This window comes from Oncorhynchus keta, chromosome 19 (genome assembly GCF_023373465.1).
Source record: "Oncorhynchus keta strain PuntledgeMale-10-30-2019 chromosome 19, Oket_V2, whole genome shotgun sequence".
NCBI classification, from domain to species: domain Eukaryota; kingdom Metazoa; phylum Chordata; class Actinopteri; order Salmoniformes; family Salmonidae; genus Oncorhynchus; species Oncorhynchus keta.
The window spans coordinates 80,014,893-80,036,222 of record NC_068439.1 but is presented as its reverse complement, the minus strand read 5'-3'; positions in this window follow the sequence as shown (position 1 = coordinate 80,036,222).

The following is a 21,330-nucleotide window of genomic DNA, read 5'->3' as shown; positions in this document are numbered from 1 at the left end:
CTCATACTACTCCTTCTCTGCTCCGCGGGTGATGTGGAGGTAAACCCAGGCCCTGCATGTCCCCAGGCACCCTCATTTGTTGACTTCTGTGATCGAAAAAGCCTTGGTTTCATGCATGTCAACATCAGAAGCCTCCTCCCTAAGTTTGTTTTACTCACTGATTTAGCACACTCTGCTAACCCTGATGTCCTTGCCGTGTCTGAATCCTGGCTCAGGAAGGCCACCAAAAAGTCAGAGATTTCCATACCCAACTATAACATCTTCCGTCAAGACAGAACTGCCAAAGGGGGAGGAGTTGCAGTCTACTGCAGAGATAGCCTGCAAAGTAATGTCATACTTCCCAGGTCCATACCCAAACAGTTCGAACTACTAATTTTGAAAATTACTCTCTCCAGAAATAAGTCTCTCACTGTTGCCGCCTGCTACCGACCACCCTCAGCTCCCAGCTGTGCCCTGGACACCATTTGTGAATTGATCGCCCCCCATCTAGCTTCAGAGTTTGTTCTGTTAGGTGACCTAAACTGGGATATGCTTAACACCCCGGCAGTCCTACAATCTAAGCTAGATGCCCTCAACCGTCAGTTGAGGATGCCTGGTCATTCTTTAAAAGTAACTTCCTCACCATTTTAGATAAGCATGCTCCGTTCAAAAAATGCAGAACCAAGAACAGATACAGCCCTTGGTTCACTCCAGACCTGACTGCCCTCGACCAGCACAAAAACATCCTGTGGCGGACTGCAATAGCATTGAATAGTCCCCGTGATATGCAACTGTTCAGGGAAGTCAGGAACCAATACACGCAGTCAGTCAGGAAAGCTAAGGCCAGCTTCTTCAGGCAGAAGTTTGCATTCTGTAGCTCCAACTCCAAAAAGTTCTGGGACACTGTGAAGTCCATGGAGAACAAGAGCACCTCCTCCCAGCTGTCCACTGCACTGAGGCTAGGTAACACTGTCTCCACCAATAAATCCATGATTATCGAAAACTTCAACAAGCATTTCTCAACGGCTGGCCATGCCTTCCGCCTGGCTACTCCAACCTCGGCCAACAGCTCCGCCCCCCCCGCAGCTCCTCGCCCAAGCCTCTCCAGGTTCTCCTTTACTCAAATCCAGATAGCAGATGTTCTGAAAGAGCTGCAAAACCTAGACCCGTACAAATCAGCTGGGCTTGACAATCTGGACCCTCTATTTCTGAAACTATCCGCCGCCATTGTCGCAACCCCTATTACCAGCCTGTTCAACCTCTCTTTCATGTCGTCTGAGATCCCCAAGGATTGGAAAGCTGCCGCAGTCATCCCCCTCTTCAAAGGGGGAGACACCCTGGACCCAAACTGTTATAGACCTATATCCATCCTGCCCTGCCTATCTAAGGTCTTCGAAAGCCAAGTCAACAAACAGGTCACTGACCATCTCGAATCCCACCATACCTTTTCCGCTGTGCAATCTGGTTTCCGAGCCAGTCACGGGTGCACCTCAGCCACACTCAAGGTACTAAACGATATCATAACCGCCATCGATAAAAGACAGTACTGTGCAGCCGTCTTCATCGACCTTGCCAAGTCTTTCGACTCTGTCAATCACCATATTCTTATCGGCAGACTCAGTAGCCTCGGTTTTTCGGATGACTGCCTTGCCTGGTTCACCAATTACTTTGCAGACAGAGTTCAGTGTGTCAAATCGGAGGGCATGCTGTCCGGTCCTCTGGCAGTCTCTATGGGGGTGCCACAGGGTTCAATTCTGGGGCCGACTCTTTTCTCTGTATATATCAACGATGTTGCTCTTGCTGCGGGCGATTCCCTGATCCACCTCTACGCAGACGACACCATTCTATATACTTTCGGCCCGTCATTGGACACTGTGCTATCGAACCTCCAAACGAGCTTCAATGCCATACAGCACTCCTTCCGTGGCCTCCAACTGCTCTTAAACGCTAGTAAAACCAAATGCATGCTTTTCAACCGATCGCTGCCTGCACCCGCATGCCCGACTAGCATCACCACACTGGATGGTTCCGACCTTGAATATGTGGACATCTATAAGTACCTAGGTGTCTGGCTAGACTGCAAACTCTCCTTCCAGACTCGTATCAAACATCTCCAATCGAAAATCAAATCAAGAGTCGGCTTTCTATTCCGCAACAAAGCCTCCTTCACTCACGCTGCCAAACTTACCCTAGTAAAACTGACTATCCTACCGATCCTCCATTTCGGCGATGTCATCTACAAAATTGCTTCCAACACTCTACTCAGCAAACTGGATGCAGCTTATCACAGTGCCATCCGTTTTGTCACTAAAGCACCTTATACTACCCACCACTGCGACTTGTATGCTCTAGTCGGCTGGCCCTCGCTACATATTCGGCGCCAGACCCACTGGCTCCAGGTCATCTACAAGTCCATGCTAGGTAAAGCTCCGCCTTATCTCAGTTCACTGTTCACGATGGCAACATCCATCCGTAGCACGCGCTCCAGCAGGTGTATCTCACTGATCATCCCTAAAGCCAACACCTCATTCGGCCGCCTTTCGTTCCAGTACTCTGCTGCCTGTGACTGGAACGAATTGCAAAAAATCGCTGAAGTTGGAGACTTATATCTCCCTCACCAACTTCAAACATCAGCTATCTGAGCAGCTAACCGATCGCTGCAGCTGTACATACATCCCCACAGTTTTTATTTATTTACTTTCCTGCTCTTTTGCACACCAATATCTCTACCTGTACATGATCATCTGATCATTTATCACTCCAGTGTTAATCTGCAATATTTTAATTATTCACCTACCTCCTCATGCCTTTTGCACACATTGTATATAGACTCCCCTTTTTTTCTACTGTGTTATTGACTTGTTAATTGTTTACTCCATGTGTAACTCTGTTGTCTGTTCACACTGCTATGCTTTATCTTGGCCAGGTCACAGTTGCAAATGAGAACTTGTTCTCAACTAGCCTACCTGGTTAAATAAAGGTGAAATAAAAAAAGAAATAAAAAAAGAGTTCTCTCTCTTCTTCTTTATTCATGTCTTCCCTCCTTCCTGATGTCTGTGTCTCACTCTAAGAACAGGACAAAGACGGCAACCGTTCTGTTGGAAGGGTTTTGAAGTTCCTCGACAAACATCGGACATGGATATCAGGAAGGAGGGCAGAGGGGAGGAGGGAGGAGGAGTGGAGAGGCGTATGAACGGATGAGAGAGGAAGCTGCTGGGTTCTTGGAGGAAACAGGCACGTGACGGAGGGTGGGGGGTTGGGGGTGTAGTGGGGGTTGTCTGTATCCCCCTTCTGGTTGTTTTAACAGCAGTTGGTTGGGCACAGGGCAGATTGGATGCTAGACAGGAATGTGAGCTGGTCTACACCCTGCTGAGGTCTCTGTTCCTCTCGCTCTCTGTTCCTCTCGCTCTCTGTTCCTCCGTCGGTTCCTCTCTCTCGGTTCCTCTCTCTCTCGGTTCCTCTCGCTCTCGGTTCCTCTCGCTCTCGGTTCCTCTCGCTCTCGGTTCCTCTCGCTCTCGGTTCCTCTCTCTCTGTTCCTCTCTCTCTGTTCCTCTCTCTCTCTGTTCCTCTCTCTCTCTGTTCCTCTCTCTCTGTTCCTCTCTCTCTCTGTTCCTCTCTCTCTGTTCCTCTCTCTCTGTTCCTCTCTCTCTGTTCCTCTCTCTCTGTTCCTCTCTCTCACTATGTCAGTCTGTCTCTGTATCTCTTCATCTCACTATGTCAGTATGTCTCTGTCAGTCTCTCTCTCACACTCAAGCACAAAGCATGTTGAGGGTATTGTGAAATACGACTCTCAGCTGTGTGTGTGTGCGTGCTTATGTGTGTGTGTGTGCTTATGTGTGTGTGTGTGCTTATGTGTGTGTGTGTGCTTATGTGTGTGTGCGCGTGTGTAAAAATCCCTCGTGCCTCCTGCATTTTTGGGGATCCTTACACTCATTCCATACACAGTGGTTGAAGGGCTCACTGCGGGCTCACTATGCGAAGAGTGTAACTTATAGAAACAACCCCACATCACTCACGTTAACCCTTACAACTTGGGTTGAACTTTGACCTTTTTTCCCTCGACAAATGCAATAGTAGGAGAGCATGAAATGTCTAGAAATTATCACACTGAGTACTGTATATTTGCCAGGAGAGAACATTAATTTCCTTGACTGTTATTGATGAGAAGCTTAAAGATGGTGAGTTATGAGGAATACCAGACACCAGGCTAATCTGATAAACTGTAGTCAAATTTACACATGTTACATTATTCATGCAATTTGTCCCCATTCTATTCCAATCTGGCTAGTTTGTCTGGATTGCATTTACATTTAAGTCATTTAGCAGACGCTCTTATCCAGAGCGACTTACAAATTGGATTCTAGAATTCCTCTGAACATTGGTGTTACGAATCTCTTTTGGCCCGACAGTCTAGGGGGGGGATGGTAGTGAGACCCGTAACATAACTCATGAAAATTATAATTGTGACAAAGTAAAAGTGAGAATGAAATAACCAGGGCAACTGAAATGTACCGTCAAACTCAGTGTTTATTGTAAAACACACGGTAATGGGGGTAGCAGAAAAAGGGGCTGAGCTGGACCCAAGGAAAGAAACAATAAGTATTCAAAAACACACCCCTAAGCTAGACTAGCCTACTTTAACAACAGCTAACTAACTAACCAAAAATACAGTGGGTGGTCCGCCCAGTTCTAACTAGTGTTTTTAACAAAGTCTCCCTACGGGTAGTGTATGCCCATGGGCGACTTGTCTTGGTTCCCCCTTTTCCCACCTGCAAACAAACACCAAAAACAATACTCACAGGTGATGACAAAGTGCTATGGAGGTGCTCAAACAAAAGAGAGGTTTAAGACACAACGCGAGAGTGAAACACAGAGACCTACAGACATGGCATTTACAGAGAGATTGAGCTCCAGAGCAAACAACTGATGGGGTTTTTAAACCAAGGGAAAGGAACTGTGATTGGGTAGGAAACAGGAGGAGGTGTGTCTTCTGATTGATGATTGGTGACTGATTGGGGAGTGATGATTTTCACCTGTGAGGGGAGAAGGAGAGAAAAGGAACACACACACACACAGGATACATGTATCTGTAACAATTGGTGACAGAACTAATAAACAAACAATGGATTTTCTTCCAGACATCAACAGTTCTGCAGGTTGTGATTTGAGTGATTCACACTAAGGGACAAGACAAAACAGTCTCTTCAGATAAAAAAACAAAAAAACAATTGATGACAAAAAATAAAAGCTAGGTAGCCTATGCAATCATAAAGATAACAAGTAACACACACTCACACACAACACTGGCTGATTTATCTCTGCAGATCCTCTGTAAAAAATATATATATATATTCATATTAGTCCCAGGCCTATTCATTGAGGATGGGAGTGTTCTGAGATACATTAGACCGAGGTGGAAGTTTCTCACGTCAGAGGTCCATTCACACCCCTGGTGGTAAATATAGCTCACCTTGAGTTCCCGTTGCGATGGTAAACAATACGTGATGTCACAGTGATGCACCCTGGGCCAGGATGGGGACAATCAACAGGAAGTGTCTCAGCAGCAAGCTGCTTCCCAGAGAAAAACACAAGACAAACATAGCAAAACTACAAACACACCAGAACACTGATCAACAGAGCTAAAGAGATGATAAACACTGCTCAACAGAGCTAGAGAGATGACAAACACTGCTCAACAGAGCTAGAGAGATGACAAACACTGCTCAACAGATTTAGAGAGATGATAAACACTACTCAACAGAGCTAGAGAGATGACAAACACTGCTCAACAGAGCTAGAGAGATGACAAACACTGCTCAACAGATTTAGAGAGATGACAAACACTGCTCAACAGATTTAGAGAGATGATAAACACTGCTCAACAGATTTAGAGAGATGATAAACACTGCTCAACAGAGCTAGAGAGATGACAAACACTGCTCAACAGAGCTAGAGAGATGATAAACACTACTAAACAGAGCTAGAGAGATGATAAACACTACTAAACAGAGCTAGAGAGATGATAAACACTACTAAACAGAGCTAGAGAGATGACAACCACTACTAAACAGAGCTAGAGAGATGGCAAACACTGCTCAACAGATTTAGAGAGATGACAAACAGCTAGAGAGATGACAAACACTACTAAACAGAGCTAGAGAGATGACAAACACTGCTCAACAGAGCTAGAGAGATGACAAACACTGCTCAACAGATTTAGAGAGATGATAAACACTGCTCAACAGATTTAGAGAGATGACAAACAGCTAGAGAGATGATAAACACTGCTCAACAGATTTAGAGAGATGATAAACACTACTAAACAGAGCTAGAGAGATGACAAACACTACTAAACAGAGCTAGAGATATGACAAACACTACTAAACAGAGCTAGAGAGATGACAAACACTGCTCAACAGATTTAGAGAGATGATAAACACTACTAAACAGAGCTAGAGAGATGATAAACAGTTAGAGAGATGACAAACACTACTAAACAGAGTTAGAGAGATGACAAACAGTTAGAGAGATGACAAACACTACTAAACAGAGTTAGAGAGATGACAAACACTACTAAACAGAGTTAGAGAGATGATAAACAGTTAGAGAGATGACAAACACTACTAAACAGAGTTAGAGAGATGACAAACACTACTAAACAGAGCTAGAGAGATGACAAACAGCTAGAGAGATGACAAACACTACTAAACAGAGCTAGAGAGATGACAAACAGCTAGAGAGATGACAAACACTACTAAACAGAGCTAGAGAGATGACAAACAGCTAGAGAGATGACAAACACTACTAAACAGAGCTAGAGAGATGACAAACAGCTAGAGAGATGACAAACAGCTAGAGAGATGACAAACACTACTAAACAGAGCTAGAGAGATGACAAACAGCTAGAGAGATGAGAAACAGCTAGAGAGATGACAAACAGCTAGAGATATGACAAACACTACTAAACAGAGCTAGAGAGATGACAAACAGCTAGAGAGATGACAAACACTGCTAAACAGAGCTAGAGAGATGACAAACAGCTAGAGAGATGACAAACAGCTAGAGAGATGACAAACACTGCTCAACAGAGCTAGAGAGATGACAAACACTACTCAACAGAGTTAGAGAGATGACAAACACTACTCAACAGAGCTAGAGAGATGATAAACACTGCTCAACAGAGCTAGAGAGATGACAAACACTGCCCAACAGAGTTAGAGAGATGATAAACACTGCTCAACAGAGCTAGAGAGATGACACACACTGATCAACAGAGCTAGAGAGATGATAAACACTACTAAACAGAGCTAGAGAGATGACAAACACTGCTAAACAGAGCTAGAGAGATGACAAACACTGCTAAACAGAGCTAGAGAGATGACAAACACTACTCAACAGAGCTAGAGAGATGATAAACACTGCTCAACAGAGCTAGAGAGATGACAAACACTGCCCAACAGAGTTAGAGAGATGATAAACACTGCTCAACAGAGCTAGAGAGATGACACACACTGATCAACAGAGCTAGAGAGATGATAAACACGGCTAAACAGAGCTGAGGGATGACAAACACTACTAAACAGAGCTGAGGGGATGACAAACAGCTAGAGAGATGACAAACACTGCTCAACAGAGCTAGAGAGATGACAAACACTGCTCAACAGAGCTAGAGAGATGACAAACACTGCTCAACAGAGCTAGAGAGATGACAAACACTGCTCAACAGATTTAGAGAGATGACAAACACTGCTCAACAGAGCTAGAGAGATGACAAACACTGCTCAACAGATTTAGAGAGATGATAAACACTGCTCAACAGATTTAGAGAGATGATAAACACTGCTCAACAGAGCTAGAGAGATGACAAACACTGCTCAACAGAGCTAGAGAGATGACAAACACTGCTCAACAGATTTAGAGAGATGATAAACACTGCTCAACAGATTTAGAGAGATGATAAACACTGCTCAACAGAGCTAGAGAGATGACAAACACTGCTCAACAGAGCTAGAGAGATGACAAACACTGCTCAACAAATTTAGAGAGATGATAAACACTGCTCAACAGATTTAGAGAGATGATAAACACTGCTCAACAGAGCTAGAGAGATGATAAACACTGCTCAACAGAGCTAGAGAGATGCCAAACACTGCTCAACAGAGCTAGAGAGATGATAAACACTACTAAACAGAGCTAGAGAGATGATAAACACTACTAAACAGAGCTAGAGAGATGATAAACACTACTAAACAGAGCTAGAGAGATGACAACCACTACTAAACAGAGCTAGAGAGATGGCAAACACTGCTCAACAGATTTAGAGAGATGACAAACAGCTAGAGAGATGACAAACACTACTAAACAGAGCTAGAGAGATGACAAACACTGCTCAACAGAGCTAGAGAGATGACAAACACTGCTCAACAGATTTAGAGAGATGATAAACACTGCTCAACAGATTTAGAGAGATGACAAACAGCTAGAGAGATGATAAACACTGCTCAACAGATTTAGAGAGATGATAAACACTACTAAACAGAGCTAGAGAGATGACAAACACTACTAAACAGAGCTAGAGATATGACAAACACTACTAAACAGAGCTAGAGAGATGACAAACACTGCTCAACAGATTTAGAGAGATGATAAACACTACTAAACAGAGCTAGAGAGATGATAAACAGTTAGAGAGATGACAAACACTACTAAACAGAGTTAGAGAGATGACAAACAGTTAGAGAGATGACAAACACTACTAAACAGAGTTAGAGAGATGACAAACACTACTAAACAGAGTTAGAGAGATGATAAACAGTTAGAGAGATGACAAACACTACTAAACAGAGTTAGAGAGATGACAAACACTACTAAACAGAGCTAGAGAGATGACAAACAGCTAGAGAGATGACAAACACTACTAAACAGAGCTAGAGAGATGACAAACAGCTAGAGAGATGACAAACACTACTAAACAGAGCTAGAGAGATGACAAACAGCTAGAGAGATGACAAACACTACTAAACAGAGCTAGAGAGATGACAAACAGCTAGAGAGATGACAAACAGCTAGAGAGATGACAAACAGCTAGAGAGATGACAAACACTACTAAACAGAGCTAGAGAGATGACAAACAGCTAGAGAGATGACAAACACTGCTAAACAGAGCTAGAGAGATGACAAACAGCTAGAGAGATGACAAACAGCTAGAGAGATGACAAACACTGCTCAACAGAGCTAGAGAGATGACAAACACTACTCAACAGAGTTAGAGAGATGACAAACACTACTCAACAGAGCTAGAGAGATGATAAACACTGCTCAACAGAGCTAGAGAGATGACAAACACTGCCCAACAGAGTTAGAGAGATGATAAACACTGCTCAACAGAGCTAGAGAGATGACACACACTGATCAACAGAGCTAGAGAGATGATAAACACTACTAAACAGAGCTAGAGAGATGACAAACACTGCTAAACAGAGCTAGAGAGATGACAAACACTGCTAAACAGAGCTAGAGAGATGACAAACACTACTCAACAGAGCTAGAGAGATGATAAACACTGCTCAACAGAGCTAGAGAGATGACAAACACTGCCCAACAGAGTTAGAGAGATGATAAACACTGCTCAACAGAGCTAGAGAGATGACACACACTGATCAACAGAGCTAGAGAGATGATAAACACGGCTAAACAGAGCTGAGGGGATGACAAACACTACTAAACAGAGCTGAGGGGATGACAAACAGCTAGAGAGATGACAAACACTGCTCAACAGAGCTAGAGAGATGACAAACACTGCTCAACAGAGCTAGAGAGATGACAAACACTGCTCAACAGAGCTAGAGAGATGACAAACACTGCTCAACAGATTTAGAGAGATGACAAACACTGCTCAACAGAGCTAGAGAGATGACAAACACTGCTCAACAGATTTAGAGAGATGATAAACACTGCTCAACAGATTTAGAGAGATGATAAACACTGCTCAACAGAGCTAGAGAGATGACAAACACTGCTCAACAGAGCTAGAGAGATGACAAACACTGCTCAACAGAGCTAGAGAGATGACAAACACTGCTCAACAGATTTAGAGAGATGATAAACACTGCTCAACAGATTTAGAGAGATGATAAACACTGCTCAACAGAGCTAGAGAGATGACAAACACTGCTCAACAGAGCTAGAGAGATGACAAACACTGCTCAACAAATTTAGAGAGATGATAAACACTGCTCAACAGATTTAGAGAGATGATAAACACTGCTCAACAGAGCTAGAGAGATGATAAACACTGCTCAACAGAGCTAGAGAGATGCCAAACACTGCTCAACAGAGCTAGAGAGATGATAAACACTACTAAACAGAGCTAGAGAGATGATAAACACTACTAAACAGAGCTAGAGAGATGATAAACACTACTAAACAGAGCTAGAGAGATGACAACCACTACTAAACAGAGCTAGAGAGATGGCAAACACTGCTCAACAGATTTAGAGAGATGACAAACAGCTAGAGAGATGACAAACACTACTAAACAGAGCTAGAGAGATGACAAACACTGCTCAACAGAGCTAGAGAGATGACAAACACTGCTCAACAGATTTAGAGAGATGATAAACACTGCTCAACAGATTTAGAGAGATGACAAACAGCTAGAGAGATGATAAACACTGCTCAACAGATTTAGAGAGATGATAAACACTACTAAACAGAGCTAGAGAGATGACAAACACTACTAAACAGAGCTAGAGATATGACAAACACTACTAAACAGAGCTAGAGAGATGACAAACACTGCTCAACAGATTTAGAGAGATGATAAACACTACTAAACAGAGCTAGAGAGATGATAAACAGTTAGAGAGATGACAAACACTACTAAACAGAGTTAGAGAGATGACAAACAGTTAGAGAGATGACAAACACTACTAAACAGAGTTAGAGAGATGACAAACACTACTAAACAGAGTTAGAGAGATGATAAACAGTTAGAGAGATGACAAACACTACTAAACAGAGTTAGAGAGATGACAAACACTACTAAACAGAGCTAGAGAGATGACAAACAGCTAGAGAGATGACAAACACTACTAAACAGAGCTAGAGAGATGACAAACAGCTAGAGAGATGACAAACACTACTAAACAGAGCTAGAGAGATGACAAACAGCTAGAGAGATGACAAACACTACTAAACAGAGCTAGAGAGATGACAAACAGCTAGAGAGATGACAAACAGCTAGAGAGATGACAAACACTACTAAACAGAGCTAGAGAGATGACAAACAGCTAGAGAGATGAGAAACAGCTAGAGAGATGACAAACAGCTAGAGAGATGACAAACACTACTAAACAGAGCTAGAGAGATGACAAACAGCTAGAGAGATGACAAACACTGCTAAACAGAGCTAGAGAGATGACAAACAGCTAGAGAGATGACAAACAGCTAGAGAGATGACAAACACTGCTCAACAGAGCTAGAGAGATGACAAACACTACTCAACAGAGTTAGAGAGATGACAAACACTACTCAACAGAGCTAGAGAGATGATAAACACTGCTCAACAGAGCTAGAGAGATGACAAACACTGCCCAACAGAGTTAGAGAGATGATAAACACTGCTCAACAGAGCTAGAGAGATGACACACACTGATCAACAGAGCTAGAGAGATGATAAACACTACTAAACAGAGCTAGAGAGATGACAAACACTGCTAAACAGAGCTAGAGAGATGACAAACACTGCTAAACAGAGCTAGAGAGATGACAAACACTACTCAACAGAGCTAGAGAGATGATAAACACTGCTCAACAGAGCTAGAGAGATGACAAACACTGCCCAACAGAGTTAGAGAGATGATAAACACTGCTCAACAGAGCTAGAGAGATGACACACACTGATCAACAGAGCTAGAGAGATGATAAACACGGCTAAACAGAGCTGAGGGGATGACAAACACTACTAAACAGAGCTGAGGGGATGACAAACAGCTAGAGAGATGACAAACACTGCTCAACAGAGCTAGAGAGATGACAAACACTGCTCAACAGAGCTAGAGAGATGACAAACACTGCTCAACAGAGTTAGAGAGATGATAAACACTGCTCAACAGAGCTAGAGAGATGACAAACACTGCCCAACAGAGTTAGAGAGATGATAAACACTGCTCAACAGAGCTAGAGAGATGACACACACTGATCAACAGAGCTAGAGAGATGATAAACACTGCTAAACAGAGCTGAGGGGATGACAAACACTACTAAACAGAGCTGAGGGGATGACAAACAGCTAGAGAGATGACACACACTGCTCAACAGAGCTAGAGAGATGACAAACAGCTAGAGAGATGACAAACACTGCTAAACAGAGCTGGAGAGATGACAAACAGCTAGAGAGATGACAAACACTGATCAACAGAGCTAGAGAGATGACAACCACTACTAAACAGAGCTAGAGAGATGACAACCACTACTAAACAGAGTTAGAGAGATGACAAACACTGCTCAACAGAGTTAGAGAGATGACAAACACTGCTCAACAGAGCTAGAGAGATGACAAACACTGCTCAACAGAGCTAGAGAGATGATACACACTGCTCAACAGAGCTAGAGAGATGACACACACTGATCAACAGAGCTCGAGAGATGATAAACACTACTAAACAGAGCTAGAGAGATGTCAAACACTGCTAAACAGAGCTAGAGAGATGACAAACACTGCTAAACAGAGCTAGAGAGATGACAAACACTACTCAACAGAGCTAGAGATATGATAAACACTGCTCAACAGAGCTAGAGAGATGACAAACACTGCCCAACAGAGTTAGAGAGATGATAAACACTGCTCAACAGAGTTAGAGAGATGATGAACACTGCTCAACATAGCTAGAGAGATGCCAAACACTGCCCAACAGAGTTAGAGAGATGATAAACACTGCTCAACAGAGCTAGAGAGATGACAAACACTGCTCAACAGAGTTAGAGAGATGATAAACACTGCTCAACAGAGCTAGAGAGATGACAAACACTGCCCAACAGAGTTAGAGAGATGATAAACACTGCTCAACAGAGCTAGAGAGATGATAAACACTGCTCAACAGAGCTAGTGAGATGACAAACACTGCCCAACAGAATTAGAGAGATGATAAACACTGCTCAACAGAGCTCGAGAGATGACACACACTGATCAACAGAGCTAGAGAGATGATAAACACTACTAAACAGAGCTAGAGAGATGACAAACACTGCTCAACAGAGCTAGAGAGATGACAAACACTGCTCAACAGAGCTAGAGAGATGACAAACACTGCTCAACAGATTTAGAGAGATGATAAACACTGCTCAACAGATTTAGAGAGATGATAAACACTGCTCAACAGAGCTAGAGAGATGACAAACACTGCTCAACAGAGCTAGAGAGATGACAAACACTGCTCAACAAATTTAGAGAGATGATAAACACTGCTCAACAGATTTAGAGAGATGATAAACACTGCTCAACAGAGCTAGAGAGATGATAAACACTGCTCAACAGAGCTAGAGAGATGCCAAACACTGCTCAACAGAGCTAGAGAGATGATAAACACTACTAAACAGAGCTAGAGAGATGATAAACACTACTAAACAGAGCTAGAGAGATGATAAACACTACTAAACAGAGCTAGAGAGATGACAACCACTACTAAACAGAGCTAGAGAGATGGCAAACACTGCTCAACAGATTTAGAGAGATGACAAACAGCTAGAGAGATGACAAACACTACTAAACAGAGCTAGAGAGATGACAAACACTGCTCAACAGAGCTAGAGAGATGACAAACACTGCTCAACAGATTTAGAGAGATGATAAACACTGCTCAACAGATTTAGAGAGATGACAAACAGCTAGAGAGATGATAAACACTGCTCAACAGATTTAGAGAGATGATAAACACTACTAAACAGAGCTAGAGAGATGACAAACACTACTAAACAGAGCTAGAGATATGACAAACACTACTAAACAGAGCTAGAGAGATGACAAACACTGCTCAACAGATTTAGAGAGATGATAAACACTACTAAACAGAGCTAGAGAGATGATAAACAGTTAGAGAGATGACAAACACTACTAAACAGAGTTAGAGAGATGACAAACAGTTAGAGAGATGACAAACACTACTAAACAGAGTTAGAGAGATGACAAACACTACTAAACAGAGTTAGAGAGATGATAAACAGTTAGAGAGATGACAAACACTACTAAACAGAGTTAGAGAGATGACAAACACTACTAAACAGAGCTAGAGAGATGACAAACAGCTAGAGAGATGACAAACACTACTAAACAGAGCTAGAGAGATGACAAACAGCTAGAGAGATGACAAACACTACTAAACAGAGCTAGAGAGATGACAAACAGCTAGAGAGATGACAAACACTACTAAACAGAGCTAGAGAGATGACAAACAGCTAGAGAGATGACAAACAGCTAGAGAGATGACAAACACTACTAAACAGAGCTAGAGAGATGACAAACAGCTAGAGAGATGAGAAACAGCTAGAGAGATGACAAACAGCTAGAGAGATGACAAACACTACTAAACAGAGCTAGAGAGATGACAAACAGCTAGAGAGATGACAAACACTGCTAAACAGAGCTAGAGAGATGACAAACAGCTAGAGAGATGACAAACAGCTAGAGAGATGACAAACACTGCTCAACAGAGCTAGAGAGATGACAAACACTACTCAACAGAGTTAGAGAGATGACAAACACTACTCAACAGAGCTAGAGAGATGATAAACACTGCTCAACAGAGCTAGAGAGATGACAAACACTGCCCAACAGAGTTAGAGAGATGATAAACACTGCTCAACAGAGCTAGAGAGATGACACACACTGATCAACAGAGCTAGAGAGATGATAAACACTACTAAACAGAGCTAGAGAGATGACAAACACTGCTAAACAGAGCTAGAGAGATGACAAACACTGCTAAACAGAGCTAGAGAGATGACAAACACTACTCAACAGAGCTAGAGAGATGATAAACACTGCTCAACAGAGCTAGAGAGATGACAAACACTGCCCAACAGAGTTAGAGAGATGATAAACACTGCTCAACAGAGCTAGAGAGATGACACACACTGATCAACAGAGCTAGAGAGATGATAAACACGGCTAAACAGAGCTGAGGGGATGACAAACACTACTAAACAGAGCTGAGGGGATGACAAACAGCTAGAGAGATGACAAACACTGCTCAACAGAGCTAGAGAGATGACAAACACTGCTCAACAGAGCTAGAGAGATGACAAACACTGCTCAACAGAGTTAGAGAGATGATAAACACTGCTCAACAGAGCTAGAGAGATGACAAACACTGCCCAACAGAGTTAGAGAGATGATAAACACTGCTCAACAGAGCTAGAGAGATGACACACACTGATCAACAGAGCTAGAGAGATGATAAACACTGCTAAACAGAGCTGAGGGGATGACAAACACTACTAAACAGAGCTGAGGGATGACAAACAGCTAGAGAGATGACACACACTGCTCAACAGAGCTAGAGAGATGACAAACAGCTAGAGAGATGACAAACACTGCTAAACAGAGCTGGAGAGATGACAAACAGCTAGAGAGATGACAAACACTGATCAACAGAGCTAGAGAGATGACAACCACTACTAAACAGAGCTAGAGAGATGACAACCACTACTAAACAGAGTTAGAGAGATGACAAACACTGCTCAACAGAGTTAGAGAGATGACAAACACTGCTCAACAGAGCTAGAGAGATGACAAACACTGCTCAACAGAGCTAGAGAGATGATACACACTGCTCAACAGAGCTAGAGAGATGACACACACTGATCAACAGAGCTCGAGAGATGATAAACACTACTAAACAGAGCTAGAGAGATGTCAAACACTGCTAAACAGAGCTAGAGAGATGACAAACACTGCTAAACAGAGCTAGAGAGATGACAAACACTACTCAACAGAGCTAGAGATATGATAAACACTGCTCAACAGAGCTAGAGAGATGACAAACACTGCCCAACAGAGTTAGAGAGATGATAAACACTGCTCAACAGAGTTAGAGAGATGATGAACACTGCTCAACATAGCTAGAGAGATGCCAAACACTGCCCAACAGAGTTAGAGAGATGATAAACACTGCTCAACAGAGCTAGAGAGATGACAAACACTGCTCAACAGAGTTAGAGAGATGATAAACACTGCTCAACAGAGCTAGAGAGATGACAAACACTGCCCAACAGAGTTAGAGAGATGATAAACACTGCTCAACAGAGCTAGAGAGATGATAAACACTGCTCAACAGAGCTAGTGAGATGACAAACACTGCCCAACAGAATTAGAGAGATGATAAACACTGCTCAACAGAGCTCGAGAGATGACACACACTGATCAACAGAGCTAGAGAGATGATAAACACTACTAAACAGAGCTAGAGAGATGACAAACACTGCTAAACAGAGCTAGAGAGATGACAAACACTGCTAAACAGAGCTAGAGAGATGACAAACACTACTCAACAGAGCTAGAGAGATGATAAACACTGCTCAACAGAGCTAGAGAGATGACAAACACTGCTCAACAGAGCTAGAGAGATGACAAACACTGCTCAACAGAGCTAGAGAGATGACAAACACTGCTCAACAGAGTTAGAGAGATGATAAACACTGCTCAACAGAGCTAGAGAGATGACAAACACTGCTCAACAGAGCTAGAGAGATGACACACACTGATCAACAGAGCTAGAGAGATGATAAACACTGCTAAACAGAGCTGAGGGGATGACAAACACTGCTAAACAGAGCTGGAGAGATGACAAACAGCTAGAGAAATGACAAACACTGATCAACAGAGCTAGAGAGATGACAACCACTACTAAACAGAGCTAGAGAGATGACAACCACTACTAAACAGAGTTAGAGAGATGACAACCACTACTAAACAGAGTTAGAGAGATGACAAACACTGCTCAACAGAGCTAGAGAGATGACAAACACTGCTCAACAGAGCTAGAGAGATGATACACACTGCTCAACAGAGCTAGAGAGATGACAAACACTGCTCAACAGAGTTAGAGAGATGACAAACAGCTAGAGAGATGACAAACACTGCTCAACAGAGCTGAGGGGATGACAAACAGTTAGAGAGATGACAAACACTGCTCAACAGAGCTGAGGGGATGACAAACAGCTAGAGAGATGACAAACACTGCTCAACAGAGTTAGAGAGATGACAAACACTGCTCAACAGAGCTAGAGAGATGACACACACTGCTCAACAGAGCTAGAGAGATGACAAACAGCTAGAGAGATGACAAACACTGCTCAACAGAGCAAGGTGGTCCAGATGTCATGTGACAGATTTAACTAATCACATGTTCTTCTTATCTTTCCTCTATCAAAGAGATTAAGGTTTACTAAGATGAGTCCTAAACAACTGGTGTTTTACGGAGTCATTTGAAGATGACATGTTATACATGTATCTCATGAGGGTCCAGATTGTCTAGCCCGGATGATTTGTAGGGGTCCAGATTGTCTAGCCCGGCTGATTTGTAGGGGTCCAGATTGTCTAGCCCGGCTGATTTGTAGGGGTCCAGATTGTCTAGCCCGGCTGATTTGTAGGGGTCCAGATTGTCTAGCCCGGCTGATTTGTAGGGGTCCAGATTGTCTAGCCCGGCTGATTTGTAGGGGTCCAGATTGTCTAGCCCGGCTGATTTGTAGGGGTCCAGATTGTCTAGCCCGGCTGATTTGTAGGGGTCCAGATTGTCTAGCCCGGCTGATTTGTAGGGGTCCAGATTGTCTAGCCCGGCTGATTTGTAGGGGTCCAGATTGTCTAGCCCGGCTGATTTGTAGGGGTCCAGATTGTCTAGCCCGGCTGATTTGTAGGGGTCCAGATTGTCTAGCCCGGCTGATTTGTAGGGGTCCAGATTGTCTAGCCCGGCTGATTTGTAGGGGTCCAGATTGTCTAGCCCGGCTGATTTGTAGGGGTCCAGATTGTCTAGCCCGGCTGATTTGTAGGGGTCCAGATTGTCTAGCCCGGCTGATTTGTAGGGGTCCAGATTGTCTAGCCCGGCTGATTTGTAGGGGTCCAGATTGTCTAGCCCGGCTGATTTGTAGGGGTCCAGATTGTCTAGCCCGGCTGATTTGTAGGGGTCCAGATTGTCTAGCCCGGCTGATTTGTAGGGGTCCAGATTGTCTAGCCCGGCTGATTTGTAGGGGTCCAGATTGTCTAGCCCGGCTGATTTGTAGGGGTCCAGATTGTCTAGCCCGGCTGATTTGTAGGGGTCCAGATTGTCTAGCCCGGCTGATTTGTAGGGGTCCAGATTGTCTAGCCCGGCTGATTTGTAGGGGTCCAGATTGTCTAGCCCGGCTGATTTGTAGGGGTCCAGATTGTCTAGCCAGGCTGATTTGTAGGGGTCCAGATTGTCTAGCCCGGCTGATTTGTAGGGGTCCAGATTGTCTAGCCCGGCTGATTTGTAGGGGTCCAGATTGTCTAGCCCGGCTGATTTGTAGGGGTCCAGATTGTCTAGCCCGGCTGAGTTGTAGGGGTCCAGATTGTCTAGCCCGGCTGATTTGTAGGGGTCCAGATTGTCTAGCCCGGCTGATTTGTAGAGGTCCAGATTGTCTAGCCCGGCTGAGTTGTAGGGGTCCAGATTGTCTAGCCCGGCTGATTTGTAGGGGTCCAGATTGTCTAGCCCGGCTGATTTGTAGGGGTCCAGATTGTCTAGCCCGGCTGATTTGTAGGGGTCCAGATTGTCTAGCCCAGCTGATTTGTAGGGGTCCAGATTGTCTAGCCCGGCTGATTTGTAGGGGTCCAGATTGTCTAGCCCGGCTGATTTGTAGGGGTCCAGATTGTCTAGCCCGGCTGATTTGTAGGGGTCCAGATTGTCTAGCCCTGCTGATTTGTAGGGGTCCAGATTGTCTAGCCCGGCTGATTTGTAGGGGTCCAGATTGTCTAGCCCGGCTGATTTGTAGGGGTCCAGATTGTCTAGCCCGGCTGATTTGTAGGGGTCCAGATTGTCTAGCCCGGCTGATTTGTAGGGGTCCAGATTGTCTAGCCCGGCTGATTTGTAGGGGTCCAGATTGTCTAGCCCGGCTGATTTGTAGGGGTCCAGATTGTCTAGCCCGGCTGATTTGTAGGGGTCCAGATTGTCTAGCCCGGCTGATTTGTAGGGGTCCAGATTGTCTAGCCCGGCTGATTTGTATGGGTCCAGATTGTCTAGCCCGGCTGATTTGTAGGGGTCCAGATTGTCTAGCCCGGCTGATTTGTAGGGGTCCAGATTGTCTAGCCCGGATGATTTGTAGGGGTCCAGATTGTCTAGCCCGGCTGATTTGTAGGGGTCCAGATTGTCTAGCCCGGCTGATTTGTAGAGGTCCAGATTGTCTAGCCCGGCTGATTTGTAGGGGTCCAGATTGTCTAGCCCGGATGATTTGTAGAGGTCCAGATTGTCTAGCCCGGCTGATTTGTAGGGGTCCAGATTGTCTAGCCCGGCTGATTTGTAGAGGTCCAGATTGTCTAGCCGGCTGATTTGTAGGGGTCCAGATTGTCTAGCCCGGCTGATTTGTAGGGGTCCAGATTGTCTAGCCGGCTGATTTGTAGGGGTCCAGATTGTCTAGCCCGGCTGATTTGTAGGGGTCCAGATTGTCTAGCCCGGCTGATTTGTAGGGGTCCAGATTGTCTAGCCGGCTGATTTGTAGGGGTCCAGATTGTCTAGCCCGGCTGAGTTGTAGGGGTCCAGATTGTCTAGCCCGGCTGATTTGTAGGGGTCCAGATTGTCTAGCCCGGCTGATTTGTAGGGGTCCAGATTGTCTAGCCCGGCTGATTTGTAGGGGTCCAGATTGTCTAGCCCGGCTGATTTGTAGGGGTCCAGATTGTCTAGCCCGGCTGATTTGTAGGGGTCCAGATTGTCTAGCCCGGCTGATTTGTAGGGGTCCAGATTGTCTAGCCCGGCTGATTTGTAGGGGTCCAGATTGTCTAGCCCGGCTGATTTGTAGGGGTCCAGATTGTCTAGCCCGGCTGATTTGTAGGGGTCCAGATTGTCTAGCCCGGCTGATTTGTAGGGGTCCAGATTGTCTAGCCCGGCTGAGTTGTAGGGGTCCAGATTGTCTAGCCCGGCTGATTTGTAGGGGTCCAGATTGTCTAGCCCGGGTGATTTGTAGGGGTCCAGATTGTCTAGCCCGGCTGAGTTGTAGGGGTCCAGATTGTCTAGCCCGACTGATTTGTAGGGGTCCAGATTGTCTAGCCCGGCTGATTTGTAGGGGTCCAGATTGTCTGGCCCGGCTGATTTGTAGGGGTCCAGATTGTCTAGCCCGGCTGATTTGTAGAGGTCCAGATTGTCTAGCCCGGCTGATTTGTAGGGGTCCAGATTGTCTAGCCCGGCTGAGTTGTAGGGGTCCAGATTGTCTAGCCCGGCTGAGTTGTAGGGGTCCAGATTGTCTAGCCCGGCTGAGTTGTAGGGGTCCAGATTGTCTAGCCCGGCTGAGTTGTAGGGGTCCAGATTGTCTAGCCCGGCTGAGTTGTAGGGGTCCAGATTGTCTAGCCCGGCTGATTTGTAGGGGTCCAGATTGTCTAGCCCGGCTGAGTTGTAGGGGTCCAGATTGTCTAGCCCGGCTGATTTGTAGGGGTCCAGATTGTCTAGCCCGGCTGATTTGTAGGGGTCCAGATTGTCTAGCCCGGCTGATTTGTAGGGGTCCAGATTGTCTAGCCCGGCTGATTTGTAGGGGTCCAGATTGTCTAGCCCGGCTGATTTGTAGGGGTCCAGATTGTCTAGCCCGGCTGATTTGTAGGGGTCCAGATTGTCTAGCCCGGCTGATTTGTAGGGGTCCAGATTGTCTAGCCCGGCTGATTTGTAGGGGTCCAGATTGTCTAGCCCGGCTGATTTGTAGGGGTCCAGATTGTCTAGCCCGGCTGAGTTGTAGGGGTCCAGATTGTCTAGCCCGGCTGATTTGTAGGGGTCCAGATTGTCTAGCCCGGCTGATTTGTAGGGGTCCAGATTGTCTAGGCCGGCTGATTTGTAGGGGTCCAGATTGTCTAGCCCGGCTGATTTGTAGGGGTCCAGATTGTCTAGCCCGGCTGATTTGTAGGGGTCCAGATTGTCTAGCCCGGCTGATTTGTAGGGGTCCAGATTGTCTAGCCCGGCTGATTTGTATGGGTCCAGATTGTCTAGCCCGGCTGATTTGTAGGGGTCCAGATTGTCTAGCCCGGCTGAGTTGTAGGGGTCCAGATTGTCTAGCCCGGCTGAGTTGTAGGGGTCCAGATTGTCTAGCCCGGCTGATTTGTAGGGGTCCAGATTGTCTAGCCCGGCTGAGTTGTAGGGGTCCAGA